Raw genomic sequence first — 14246 nt, forward strand, 5'->3', positions numbered from 1 at the left:
TCTGGTGTATTACTAAACTAAGATGCCACATGATTCTATATAAGGGTGTGTGTGTGTTTGAGTTCATTAAGTCAGTAGTGATTGCTGGCAGCAAGCTAAACAAAACCCTACAGCAGTGATGGCAAACTTATAGCACGGGTGCCACCGGTGACACATGGAGCCATATCTGGTGGCACGCAAGCCATTGCCCTAGCTCAGCTCCAACATGCATGTGTGTGCTGACCAGCTGATTTTTGGCTCGTACAAAGCCTCTAGGAGGGTGTTTCTGACTTCCAGAGAGCCTCTGGGAGGGAGGAGGCTCTCTGGAAGTCAAAAATGCCCTCCCCTGGCTCCAGGGAAGACTTTGAAGCCTGAGGAGGGTGAAATACGAGCCTACTGGGCCCACCAGAAGTTGGGAAACAGGCCATTTCCAGCCTCCAGAGGGCCTCTGGTGGGGCGGGGGAAGCTGTTTTCGCCCTCCCCAGCCATTGAATTATGGGTGTGGGCACTCGAGCATGCGCGATAGTGCACGCCCATGCTCTTTTGGCACCCAAGGGAAAAAAGGTTCGCCATCACTGCCCTACAGTATTATTGGCAAGGTTTTTCAAAAGTGGCTTGCCATTGTCTTTTTCTAGGCCTGAGAAATGGCCCAAAGAAATGGTCTAGATGTCCAAAGACTTCTAGACCAGTAGTGGTATTCACTTACCTTCGCTATTGGTTCGGACATGAGAGTGCGAATGCGTGCACACTTGCTTTGCTTATGCATGGTGTTTCTGCACATGCACAGAACCTTTTGCCCATGCGCAGAGTATTTGTGATGATGGCCGGGCAGGTGGGTGAAGCCTCCCAGCTCCGCTGCTACTGGTTCGCCCGAACCTATGTGAACCAGTAGAATACCACTACTGATCTAGATTGGCATGACTAGAGTTCATGGTCTCATAATTGCTATAGTTTGATTCCTTCCTTAGTTACTACAGCAAACTGGCTCTCTGTATATAGTTAGCTATTCTGTTTTTCTAAATGCTTCTTCTGTATGATTATTGCTACACTTTCGAGAGAGTACAATTTTAAACACAAACAGGGCTTGTTATGTAAAATGGTACACATAACATCTATGTGACTATAGATACTCCATATACATATACATACCATCTCTGTGTGTATATGTGTGTATGCATCTTAGTACCTTCAAAAAATGGCTCAGAAGAAGGATTTCAAACCTTATGTATGTACAAATCATCTTTTTAATATAATACAGGTAACCCGCAACTTACAATCATACCAGTACATTTAGCAACCATTTGAACTTAGAACAGTACTGAAAAAGGTGACTTATGGCCAGTTCTCGTGCTTACTACATGGCAGTGGACCAGAATATCTCCGGAACCGCCTTGTACCGCACGAATCCCAGTGGCCGATAAGGTCCCATAGAGTTGGCCTTCTCCGGGTCCCGTTGACCAAACAATGTTGTTTGGCGGGCCCCAGGGGAAGAGCCTTCTCCGTGGCGGCCCCAGCCCTCTGGAATCAACTCCCCCCCAGAGATTAGAACAGCCCCCACCCTCCTTGTCTTTCGCAAATTACTTAAGACCCACCTATATCGCCAGGCATGGGGGAACTAAGACATCCTCCCCCAGGCTTTTATATTTTATGTTTGGTATGTATGTGCTGTATGGTTTTAATTGCTGGGGTTTTATATATGTTTTTTAATATTGGATTTGTTTTACTGCTATATTGTTTTATTATTGTTGTGTGCCGCCCCGAGTCTTCAGAGAGGGGTGGCATACAAGTCCAATAAATTATTATTTATTATTATTATTATTATTATTATTATTATTATTATGATCATTGCAGCATCCCCAGAGTCATGTGATAGAAATTTGAGTACTCTGAAACCAGCATGTATTTATGAAAGTTGCATCGTCATGTGATCACCATTGGGGACATTCCTAGCTGGCTTCCAACAACATAAGTCAATGGGGAAAGCCAATTCACTTAAGGCATGTTTTGCTTAACAACTGCAGTGACTCAGATAACGACTATGGCCAAAAAAAAAAGATCATAAAATTGGCTGCAACTCCTTTAAAACTGCCTTGCTTAGCTATGGAAATTCTGGTCCTATTTGTGGATCATAAGTTGAGATCTACTTGGATGAGTCAGAACAAGGGGTTCTGCTGGGTCAAGAAACTCTGTTCCCTCTGACGCCAAGTAAGGGGCTATTTAAACAAGATTAAAGTTCAGTTTTGTTACAGAATAATGCTATGCATATCATAAATAAGAGTCGTTCAGTTCTAGCTAAGCTGCTTTGGTTCCGGATTTTTTTAAATTGCAAGCAAGTGATGACAAAGTGAATTTAGTCTTACATAAACAGGCTTAGTTGGGATTTAACTTTATTTTTAAGTTTGCATTCAAGCCATTTCTCTCTGTGTATGTCATTCATAGGGCTTAGAATTGAACAGCATCAGGATATATTTTCTTATGTAAAATATTTCTTGCTTTCATCCCCCCCCCTCCTCTCTCCTTCATCCCAGTATAATATATCTAATTGTAGAATGACAAAATAATTTTATATACCTGTAAATGTTCGTGTGTGTGTGTGTGTGTAAGACACATCTTTTTACACACACACACCAAAAAAGAGGGTGAAAACTTGGGTGCATCTTATACACCAAATATAGCCCCACTTAGCCACCCTCACCCTTTAGCCTCTGCCTCCCAGCAATTTATCTCCTTGCAGCAAACAGAACAGAGACTGTTAAGCCAAGCAATTCATTATCAGCTACCCCAACCCTCAGCTGACTTGAGGCTGCAGACAGACCGGCCATGTGATAAACTGAAACTACCTGCAAGGAGGCAAATTGCTGGGAGGGAGAGGAAGATTTTTATTTTCTGCTGAACTGGATGCAAGGAAGTCAATAACTATAAATGTCTGTAGAAAATTCAAATTATTAAACATTTGGAGTTCCCTCTCACCGCCGCCATCCCCCAGCGACTGCCCGGGGTTGCTGCAGCCGGCAGCCTCCCATTCCTGCTGCCATTGCCCTCCCGCCGGGCCCCAAAGGACAAGCAGCACGTCCAGCAGCACATCCAGCTGCAGCCATCAGGGCTCCCGCTCGCAGTCAACCGCTCTGCCGCCACCCCTGGCTACTGCCCGATGCCACTGTTGCTGATGTCGTGTAACGAGAGAGAAAGAAAGAGAGATGGCAAGAGAGACAGAGAGAGAGAGAGAAAGAAAGAGAGATAGCAAGAGAGAGAGAGAGAAAGATAGCAAGAGAGAGAGAAAGAAAGAGAGAGATAGAGAGAGAGTTAGCAAGAGAGAAAGAGAGAGAGAGAGATAGCAAGAGAGACAGAGAGAGAGAAAGATAGCAAGAGAGACAGAGAGAAAGATAGCAAAAGAGACAGAGAGAGAGAAAGAAAGAGAGAGAGAGAAAGCAAGAGAGAGAGAGCAAGAGAGGGGGGAAGGAGGGAGAGAGAAAGACATAGAGGGGGGAAGGAGGGAGAGAGAAAGAGAGGAAGAAAGGGAGAAAGAAAGAGGGATGGAGAGAGAAAGGAAGGAAGGAAGAGAGAGAAAGAGGGAGGGAGAGCGAAATAGAGCAAAAGGGAGGAAGAGAGATTTTTTTTGTCCAAACTTTTTTTAGGGCCCCCCTCCCCTGCTCAATGTTCCCCAGAATTTTGAAAATATGAAAAATATGCCACGGCTCAAAAAAGGTTGGAAAACACTATTCTAGACAACAAAATGAAAATGCTTTTTTTAAATAAATGCTTGATCTGAAAAAGCCCAGTAGTATTGTATCTTCTTTTAAATAGCAGAGAATAATGTATACTTCCAGAAAGCCATATCAATTTTAACAGCATCTGTACAAATATAGTCTGAAATTTAAGAGTGTCCTGTTTTAGTATTAAGATAAGGCAGCTGAATTAAACCTTTACTTAGTCATGTTTGGAGTAGATCTATTGGGAGGAATTAGTGTGACTACATTTAAGAAAACTTTCTGGCATTAATATACTGCCATCATGTACATTTCTCCAATTCTTTTCTATTTCTATGGGTCAGACACACATGTACAGAAATATACAGCAAACAGTGTATACCATCTGTACTGTTTGCTGGGAGGCAGAGAAATATTTTTTCCCCTTGTTTTCTTCCCCCAAAACTAAAGTGTGTCTTATACTCCAAAAAATACAGTATTTCAGGGACGTGTTATAAGCCATGCTTCATTGAAAAAGCTTGAATTGGCTAACTTCTCACAATCCTTTAGGGTTAACACGATATCTCAATCCATTTAATTTCTGAAAGGTGTTCTGTCTGGGTCACTCCAGAAGCCAATACCAACCCAAAAAGAGAAGCCAGACACACCGATAAAAGGCAAAGGCAGTTTATAAAATTCAAGAAAAAACACAGGTAACAGAAAATGTCCTTACAAACAGGAAAATGCTGTATCTTCAGATATATCCACGAAGGCAAAAGCCCATGCAGCAATACAGGATTCTTGCTGCCAAGACGAGGCTGTAGATAGCAGACCTACACCTCCCACGGGTCTTCCAAACTGCTGGGCCACAAGCCAGGAACAGAGACGCCGAGAACAAAGCAGGACACCGTAACTCCAATTGATAACACTCCACATGGCTTCAAGGGCTTGCCTGCCTTTTAAACCCTGCTAAGGAGGACCACACCCAAGCCCAGCTGTTCCTAATTCAGTGCTGATAATACTTCTTTAATTGGTCCTTTCTTTGATCTGAACGTCTCTGTCGCATGTCAATGACGGCTTGTGCGTCATCACCTAATGACTCCAAGCTACTGGCTGGAGAGAAACCCCCCCCCCCCCGGGGCTCTCATGCTGTTCTCCTTCGTCCCATTCCTGACTTTCCTCTCCCCCGTCCGACTGTTCAGCCCCCTCCTCTTCGCTGTCCTCCTCCTCCGGGCATGGAGCCAGCAGAGACACAGCTGGTCCCTGAGCAGCCTCAGGCTGAATCACAACAAAAGGCACAAATGTTAAAGCAGCACAAGGGAGAATATTTACTTGGCTGTAAACATTATTTAGTGTAACACTGCCGATTTCCAAGTTAATGTATAAAACCTGGACTACGAAATTTTGAATTGCAATTGTCAATCTTTCAAAAAAAAATGGTTTTGAACTTTTGCTGCCTACATCAATATGTGGTTTCTTAGATGATGTTTTTCAAAGAGTTGGTGAAAAGTACCGCATACCTTTTGATTCTCTAGCCAAGAAATTGAAGGATGAAAATAAACGCCTTGGCCTGGGGGGGGGGGGGAAGTGATGTTCATTTTATTTTGAGCCTGAATGAGTCAGCAACTAGAAAATAGGTCCCAGTTATTACTCCTGGGATGCAGGCAAACACATAGAATACGAATCAAAGTTGAAGAATTAGCAGGCTGGAGAAGGAAAAAAGTAATTCCTCTTAAGAAATTACCAATAAGCTGAAAGCAGCTCTGCAGTATCTTTTATTGCACTTTAAAAATAAAAAATACAGGTTGTCCTTGACTTATGACCACAACTGAACCCAACGTTTTTGTTGCTAAATGAATGAGACATTTGTTAAGTGAATTTTGCCTCGTTTTAAAATCTTTCTTGCCAACAAGTGAATCACTGCACTTGTTAAATTAGTAACACGGTTGTTACTAATTTAACAAATGGGGAGAGTGGCTTCCCCGTTTGACTTTGCTTGTCAAAAAGTCTCAAAAGGTGATCACATGATCCTGGGACACTGCTACGGTCATAATTGTGAGTCAGTTCCTGTTGTGTTTGGGCCTGGGCCAGCTGTTGCCCCCACAGATGGGGGAGACGCGGGACACAGTGACTGTGAAAGCCTGGCTGACAGCCAGGAAGATGTAGCAGACAGTCAGGAAGATGTAGCAGACAGTCAGGAAGAATTAGCAGACAGCTCAGGGGAGGGGACTGGCAGTTCATCGGACAGTTTGTCCTCTCTCAGCTCGTCTGCAGGACAATACATTAATTTACGCAGCCGAAGGGCCTTACAAAGAAGGGATCGCTTTAAGAAGCATGATAAGGCATGATAAGCACACCTGGGCTGGGTGTGGTTCCCTTAATGAGGGCTAACAGCATAAAAAGGGAACGGGACCAAGGCAAACTGTGGCTGTTTATCTGGGTGGTTTGTGTGGCATTGTTGTTCCTGCTTTGAAGTTTCTGCTCTTGGATTTCAACTCAGCGTTGTGGGAGTTGAAAACTCTGGGACAAGCTGCTGCTTTTGTGCCGTGAAAATTCAGAGACCTTTTGGAACATTTATGCTACGTGACTTTTGTATTTGTTTGCTTTTCACTGAACATTGTAGCTGGCTGAATTTTCAACTCAACCTGTGTGTTACTCCTGAAGGTAAGGACCATTTGCTTTAGACTTTTTCTTTACTGTTTAATACAAGTTTGCTGATTAACTATGCATGTGTGTGTCTGACCTTCTTTCCTGGACCGTTAATCATTGCTTGAGGCCGGTCAGGCAGAACAGTTCCCAAGACTGTTCAAAGTTACAACAGCACTGAAAAAAAGCGACTTAGGGGCGTCTTTCACAATTATGGTCTTTGCAGCATTCCCATGATCATGTGATCAAAATTCAACCAGTTCATACCTATGACCAGGCGGGGGTTCCGATTTACCGCCCCGAGGTTTCGGAGAAGGGCGGCATACAAGTCTAATAAATTGAATTGAATTGAATTGAATTACCGCTGCTACCAGTATGATGCACGCACAGCTCCGCATCACTGGTGTACATGCATGCACATCCCAATGAGATTTTGCTTCTGCGCATGCACAGGAAGCAAAATCATATGAGGGGACGCATGCAAGAGAGAGTGATTTCAGCTTTTTTTTGCTTGCGTGCATGCGCAGAAGCAAAAAAAGTTGCTGAAATATCGCATGTACATCCCCTCGTGAGATTTTGCTTCCTTTTTAAAAAAAAAATATTTTTATTGAATTTTTCTTAAAAAGACAAGCAAAGACATACAACATTGAACATTCAAGGAGCTGCCATTGCTCCAATTATCTTAGAAGTCTAACTAATACAAAAAATAAAAACCTAACTATAATCAGATCAATAGAAAAATAGCACACATTTATTTATTTATTTTATTATTTATTTATTATTTAGATTTCTATGCTGCCCCTCTCCGCAGACTCAGGGCGGCATACAAATATTATATTAAGCATTTATTAAATTTGACTCTATATGTTAATTTAATTACTTTGTCTGTAAGTTACTTCTTTTAAAAAATATATAATATAGTGAATAGCATATCTAAGTTTACTCTACTATAAACATTTTTAAACTATTTTTTTTCCAAATCTTTTTATTGTTTTATAGATACATATATCACAATTTGTTTATACAGTTTACAGGTCTTATCCAACTTTTTTACCGGTTACAGTTGTTATATAGATAATATTAACTTAATACTATGCAATGCAAAACATGGTAAAAACATTCAAATGGTATTTTCATTTTTTTTAAGGTTTGTACTGCTATTTTGTATAGAATTATACAAATCTTTTCCTTTGAATCCACTCGTGCCAATTGTTCCACATGCTTTTAGTTTCATTGATTCTGTTTCCCTTAAGTAGGTTTGTCATCTCGTCCATTTCTGCACATGTATATATCTTGTCTATTATTAAATTTACATTGGGAGTCTGTTCGTTCTTCCATGTTTGCGCTATTGCAATTCTTGTAGCTGTGTTTATGTGAGTCAATAAAAAAAGGGTTTGTTTAGAGTATGATTTTTTCCAAATTCCAAGGAGCATCCCCTCCGGTGATTACTCTATTTCCTCCTTCGTAATTTCCTTTAACCATTTGTAAATTGTTTCCCAAATTTTTTGAATTTTAGAGCAGGACCACCACATATGGAAGAAAGTTCCTTTTTCTTTATTGCATTTCCAGCATACGTTTTGTAGTGCTGGGTAAATTTTGGCGCATCCCAATGAGATTTTGCTTCTGCGCATGCACAGGAAGCAAAATCGTATGAGGGGACGCATGCAAGAGAGAGTGATTTCAGCATTTTTTTGCTTGCGTGCATGCGCAGAAGCAAAAAAATTGCTGAAATATCGCATGTGCATCCCCTCGTGAAATTTTGCTTCCTTTTTTTTAAAAAAAAATATTTTTATTGATTTTTTCTTAAAAAGACAAGCAAAGACATACAATATTGAACATTCAAGGAGCTGCCATTGCTCCAATTATCTTAGAAGTCTAACTAATACAAAAAATAAACACCTAACTATAATCAGATCAATAGAAAAATAGCACACATTTATTTATTTATTTTATTGTTTATTTATTATTTAGATTTGTATGCCGCCCCTCTCCGCAGACTCAGGGCGGCATACAAATATTATATTAAGCATTTATTAAATTTGACTCTATATGTTAATTTAATTACTTTGTCTGTAAGTTACTTCTTTTTAAAAAAATATAATATAGTGAATAGCATATCTAAGTTTACTCTACTATAAACATTTTTAAACTATTAAACTCTAACTTATAAACTTTTAAAACTATAGGTTCAAAAAATACTAAATTCTTGTTACTTTAACTTGTAATGTTATTTTTAAAATCCCGCCATTCATATAATTTATTCCATATTTTATAACATTCTGTTTCTACTTGATTATTCAAGCGTTTTGTCATCATGTCTAATTCTGCACATTCCATAATTTTTTTATAAACTTCTGAGTTCTTTGGTATTTCCTTATCTTTCCATTTCTCCGCAAATGTAATTCTTGCTGCAACCAATATATGTATTATTAAATAATAAATTTCTTTTTTATACTTAATATTTGAAATACCAAATTAAAAAAATTCAGGAGATTTTTTAATCTTAGAAACATAGAAACATAGAAGTCTGACGGCAGAAAAAGACCTCATGGTCCATCTAGTCTGCCCTTATACTATTTTCTGTATTTTATCTTAGGATGGATATATGTTTATCCCAGGCATGTTTAAATTCAGTTACTGTGGATTTATCTACCACGTCTGCTGGAAGTTTGTTCCAAGGATCTACTACTCTTTCGGTAAAATAATATTTTCTCATGTTGCTTTTGATCTTTTCCCCAACTAACTTCAGATTGTGTCCCCTTGTTCTTGTGTTCACTTTCCTATTAAAAACACTTCCCTCCTGGATCTTATTTAACCCTTTAATATATTTAAATGTTTCGATCATGTCCCCCCTTTTCCTTCTGTCCTCCAGACTATACAGATTGAGTTCATTAAGTCTTTCCTGATACGTTTTATGCTTAAGACCTTCCACCATTCTTGTAGCCCGTCTTTGGACCCGTTCAATTTTGTCAATATCTTTTTGTAGGAGAGGTCTCCAGAACTGAACACAGTATTCCAAATCTTCTCCTTTGTTATTTCATTTATCCATTTCTCTACTTTATTCCAGTATTGTTTTGCCTCTAAACATGTCCACCATACATGATAATATGTGCCGATTTCTTTTTTACATTTCCAACATATGGGTGAAACTGTTGGGAACATTTTAGAGATTCTATATGGTGGAAGGTGCCATCTATAAAACATCTTAATTTGATTTTCTTTAAAGGAAATTGATTTTGTTATTTTCCAATTGTGAGATTTTGCTTCCTGTGCTTGTGTAGAAGCAAAATCTCATTGGGATGTATACGCACGTCAGTGAAACAGAGCTGAGCATGCAGCTCCATTTTTGTTACCGGTGCACAGCATGGGGCATACAGGGTAGCAACCTGATACTGCTTATGATCATTGCTCTGTCCCAAGGTAGTGCAATCTTCTGACAAGCCAAGTAACTGGGTTACTAATTTACCGTATTTTTCGCTCTATAAGACGCACCTGCTGATAAGACGCACCTAGATTTTAGAGGAGGAAAATAGAACAAAAATATTTTGAGCCAAAAAGTAGCTATCACACATGAGCAAGTTCTTGCATCCATAATTCTATCCTTTCTATGTCTTCCTCCCTCTTTCCTCCCTCCCACTTTCCTTTCTATCTCTCCCTCCCTCTTTTCTTTCTATCTCTCCCTCCCTCTTTCCTTTCTATCTCTCCCTCCCTCTTTCCTCCCTCCCTTTTTCCTTTCTATCTCTCCCTCCCTCTTTCCTTTCTATCTTTCTTTCCCCCTGCCTTTCTCCAAGCCCTTCCTTTTCCCTCTCCCTAACTACCCCCTTCTCCCTCCTTTCTATCTCTCCCTCCCTTCATCTTTCATTCCCTCTCTCTCCATCCCTCTTCCTTTCTCTCTTCCTTCCTCCCTCTTTTTTGTTCTTTCTCTCTCCCTCCTTCCCTCCCTCTATGTCTCTCCCTCCCCCTTCTTCCCCCCTCTCTTTCTCTTTCTCTTGCTTTCTTTCCCTGTCTTTCTCTCTTGCTTACTTTCTCGCTTTCTTTCTCATTCTTTCTCCCCTCCTTTCTTTCTCTCTCTCTTTCTCTCTCGTTCACCACGCCGGCAACAGAGAGAAAAAGAGAGAGAGAGGGAGGGAGAGAGAGTGGAGGGCGCCGTTGTCTTCGCCTCTTCCCGACAGCTCTGCAGCGAAGAGGAAACAGTCGCGCACAGCCTCCCGGGAGCCCAGCCGATTTTTGGAGCCGTTTTGTTTTCTGGGCTCCCGGGAGGCGGAGCGTGGCCGGGTACCGTGTCTTCGCCTCCGCGCGCTGCCTCCGCCCGGCCGAAAACAAAACGGCTCCAAAAGTCGGCCGGGCTCCCGGGAGGTGGTGCGCGACTGTTTCCTCTTCGCTGCAGAGCCACACGGAGGTGAAGACACGGTGCCCGGCCACGCTCCGCCTCCCGGGAGCCCAGCTGAAAACAAAACGGCTCCAAAAATCGGCTGGGCTCCCGGGAGGCGGAGCGTGGCCAGGCACCGTGTCTTCGCCTCCGTGTGGCTCTGCAGCGAAGAGGAAACAGTCGCGCACCGCCTCCCGGGAGCCCGGCCGACTTTTGGAGCCGTTTTGTTTTCGGCCGGGCGGAGGCAGCGCGTGGAGGCGAAGACACGGTGAACGGTGCTTCGAGACCTCCCCGCCTCCTGAAGCGATTTCCCTAGCCTTCCCAAAGGCTCGGAACTGCCAACGCTCCTCCGGTGCCGCTCCGCCTCCTAAACCTGCGCGGTGGAGGCGTCCCCCGGCCGAGCACTCCCAGAGGCCGAAAGGCGCGGCTCTCTTCAGGGTTGGGAAGAGGAGAGGCGGCGACAGAGGCGGGACACTTTTGGTGAGTATATCGCCGCCCCCCCCCTCTGCTCCAGCGCCTCCCCCCCTCCCTGCCTGCAGCTTCGCTCCATAAGACGCCGCTGATTTTTCATCCTACTTTGGGAGGGAAAAAACTGCGTCTTATGGAGCGAAAAATACGGTATCTCTTAAGCAAATCAACTTCTGTTATCCGACCAATCCAATCAATCAGGCATTTACAGTGGAGGTATCCCTCTGACTTTCCTGCCAATCAGCTTAAAGCTCTGTTGGGAGAATTGCTGCTAGACTTATGTTTGGGGGTCACCACAACATGGGGAACTGTATTAAGCGGTCGTGGCGTTAGAAAGATTAAGAACCGAAGAGAAATGACAGTTAATGTTTTGTGGCTACCTGACAGAACTAACAAAATATGTCTGTGATGAAATTATACGTCATTATATATAATGTATGCATTTTCAGCTTGAGTGGCTCAATTTTAGCCACAGCTACAGTTAAAATTGTATGAAAAATATTTGATGTGACAGAACTGGCAAGAATGGAAGAAAAACAATCATTAGAAATTAAATAATAGTTATCAATTCATTTCCAAATAAAATATTATTTCCATTTCTCTTTTTCCTCCATCATTTGGAGTTCATTTTTGGAATTCTTGCTTACTTCCTTTAAACTAACTGAAATACTATAAAGCACTATGTAAACTAGTATATAAATTGCATGGTTAGAATAAAACTTTAAGGTACCATGCTAGTCCATAGTGAAGTTTCTGAATTTACAGGGATTACTAAATTATTCTCTGGGTTTTACACACCATTAGATTTTGCAAGAATAGTCGAAAGTTCAGTGCTTGGAAACATACATTATGCTGAATATTTGTCCTTTCTAGAACTGGCATTTACCACATCCATAAAACCTCATTAAACCCTGGCCTCCTACCAAGAGCTTACTAAAACAATCACTAATTGAGGGTTATTTCAGGATTTCCTATCTACTAGAACAAACAGTTCTGCAACCTGCTAGCTATGCTCTAACTATACCAACGGCAATAGATTACATTATGGTTTATATTCTCTTTTGTCCTTTTTGCTGGATCGTTCTGTATGCCCTTTCCTAGAAGTAATTCTTGAGATACCACTGGGAATGAGATGCCCTTGTTCTTTTCATTGGGTGTCCCTTAACTCCTGCCAGCCACTCTTAAGACGAAACACATGACTTAGTTATGGAAAATAGAGGAAATTTTGGTTCCTTTGTTGTATTACTCACAATAGTTTAAAAGTATGCCCGATTATTATAAAACATGGAGCTCATTTTATGATTGGTTTAATAGGCGAAATAGAAATTTAACTTGAAATACGATAATAACAATGTGATAAGACATGTATCTATTGATAGAAAGATGAGATATGATATATATACAGCTGTTTTTGTGAAGACAAATTTTAATGTAACTAAATTAGTTAACAAAGAGTGTACAGAAGGCGATTTAAAAATAATAACAACAGAGAAGACATTGATAACGAAAAAGAATAATAGTGGATGCCGATGATTTTTATCCACCAGAAAATAATTTGATATCCGATAAGATTGTAACTTTCCTCCTCTCAAGAGGATATTGATAAGATACTTTTTTTATATGTTATTTGTATATTTGTAAATTTGTAATTGTTTATGGTGGGTTTTTTGTTCATTTTGGTATGTATGTGTTTTGTTTTGTTTTGTTTTCTTGTGCAATGCAATACAGTGAACCCTCGAGTTTCGCGTCCTCAAGGATCGCGAAAGGGCTATTTTGCTAGTTTTCAACCCGGAAGTAAACTCCACCATCTGCGCATGCGTGCCCTTCCACGCATGCGTAGATGGTGGAGTTTCCCCGCCGGGCAGAGGCTTCCCTGGGTCTTCCCCCTCTTGCCCCGGTAAGACCCCAGCGGCGGTGGGCTGGAGCGCGAGCTTGGGGCAGCCTAGCTCCGCTTCCCAGCTGGGAAGCGGAGCCGGCAACAGCGTGGGCGGGCGGGCGGCGCGCGCGAGCTTGGGGCAGCCTAGCTTCGCTTCCCAGCTGGGAAGCGGAGCCGGCAACGCGCGCGCGCTTGGGGAAACCCCAGATCTGCTCCCCAGCTGGGGAGCAGCCCCAGCAACGCGCGCGCGCTTGGGGCAGCCTAACTTCGCTTCCCAGCTGGGAAGCGGCCCCAGCAACTCGCGCGCGCTTGGGGAAACCCCAGATCCGCTCCCCAGCTGGGGAGCGGCCCCAGCAACGCACGCGCGCTCCCCAGCAACGCGCTGCGGCGGTGGAAGTAAAAACACCATCTGCACATGCGCAGATGGTGTTTTTACTTCCGCACCGCTACTTCGCGAAAAATCGATCATCGCTTGGGGTCCTGGAACGGAACCCTCGCGATGATCGAGGGTTCACTGTATTGCAAATATGTTAATGTATATACTTTTTTGGATTATACCTTTTAATATAATTGAATAAAAATTACTTTTAAAAAAAAGTATGCCCAGTGACAACCTAGGACAGATGCAAGGAATATAGTTTAGATCTTCCAACAAATCCCTGTTAGCAATATATGTGGTAGCTCTTCCCTGCAGTTTATTTTCATGATAGCATTGTGAGCTTTGTCAAAATAAGTGTAAAAAGCCTAAAATCTCATAAACAATACCATAATTTTGAATTTGGATTTTCCAAGACATCTGACACGCTGCATTCCTAATTTTTTTTCAGTTACAATTTTTTTATTTTTTTTCTCCAACATAAAGTAAAAAAAACAAACAATACATAGTTTCCAACACAAAATCAAGCCTTTTATCAAGCCTTATATACAATTTTTTTTCTTTTTACTTTGTAATCATTCAATGGAGGCTCTTATATCTCTTTCCCAAAAGGACTGTAGAAACATATAATATCTTTTATATTCAAAAACCTCTCAAAATATAGCTTTTCTCCATCTAATATTAAAACATTACAATAACCTTTACATTAATCGCTGGTCATCAAATTCACATCTTATTTGAGACTTACAAATCCATTGAGCTAATTGTTCCAAAAAGCAGTTTTCTTAATTTTTTCTATTTTTTTCATAGACATTTGATTGGTATGTGCACATTTGGAGAAGAACA

The sequence above is a fragment of the Erythrolamprus reginae genome, chromosome 3 (genome assembly GCF_031021105.1).
Source record: "Erythrolamprus reginae isolate rEryReg1 chromosome 3, rEryReg1.hap1, whole genome shotgun sequence".
In the NCBI taxonomy this organism is placed as follows: Eukaryota; Metazoa; Chordata; class Lepidosauria; order Squamata; family Dipsadidae; genus Erythrolamprus; species Erythrolamprus reginae.